The following is a 985-nucleotide window of genomic DNA, read 5'->3' as shown; positions in this document are numbered from 1 at the left end:
AGGTCACGGGGCTCGGCCGTGCTGGTAGAACTCGGGTCTCCTCGAGTCCCGGGCACTCAGGCAACCGGGGTTCGGGTCGACCCCGGGGCTAAGGGGTCGGGACTCGGGGCTCAGGTGACCGTGTCCCTGGCCCCCAGCGTGCCGGTCCGCGGTGTGCCGGTCGACCTCGGGTCTCAGATCCGCAGATCCCAGCGTCCCCGGCTCCCAGCGTGCCGGCCGACCTCAAGTCCCAGGTCACCGGGTCCCCCGGCTCCCGGCATGCCAGTCGACCTCCAGCGCCAAGCCCCAGGTCACCAGTCCGCGGGGCCCCGGTCCCCGGTGTGCCGGTCGACCTCGAGCGTCAAGCGCCGAGCCTCGGGGTCCTCAGCCCCCCAGCGTGCCGGTCGGCCTCGAGTCCCGGGTCGCCATGTCCCCGGTCCCCCGTTCCGCTGGTCGACCTCGAGTCCCACGTCGTCGAGTTTCCCCAGTCCGTGGATCCCCGGCCCCCGGCTCCCGGCGTGCTGGTCGACCTCGAGCGCCGAGTCACCGGGTCCGCGGCTCCCCGGCGTGCTGGTCGACCTCGAGCGCCAAGCGCCGCGTCTCGGGGGGAGGGGGGGGCGGCCCCGGCCCCGGCCCCGGCCCCGGCGTGCTGGTCGGCCGCGGGTCCGCGGTCCCCGGCGTGCTGGTCTACATCAAACGCCAAGCGCCGCGTCTCAGGGTCCTCGGCGTGCTGGTCGACCTCAAATCCCAAGTCGCCGAGTCGCTGAGTCGCCGGGTCTCCCAGTCCGCGGTGCGCTGGTCGACCTCGAGTCCGCGGGTCCCCGGCGTGCTGGTCGACCTCGAGCGCCAAGCGCCGCGTCTCGGGGGGAGGGGGGGGGCGGCCCCGGCCCCGGCGTGCTGGTCGGCCGCGGGTCCGCGGTCCCCGGCGTGCTGGTCTACATCAAACGCCAAGCGCCGCGTCTCAGGGTCCTCGGCGTGCTGGTCGACCTCAAATCCCGAGTCGCCG

Source organism: Prionailurus viverrinus, unplaced genomic scaffold, assembly GCF_022837055.1.
Source record: "Prionailurus viverrinus isolate Anna unplaced genomic scaffold, UM_Priviv_1.0 scaffold_188, whole genome shotgun sequence".
NCBI classification, from domain to species: domain Eukaryota; kingdom Metazoa; phylum Chordata; class Mammalia; order Carnivora; family Felidae; genus Prionailurus; species Prionailurus viverrinus.
Note: the sequence above shows the minus strand (reverse complement) of the source record.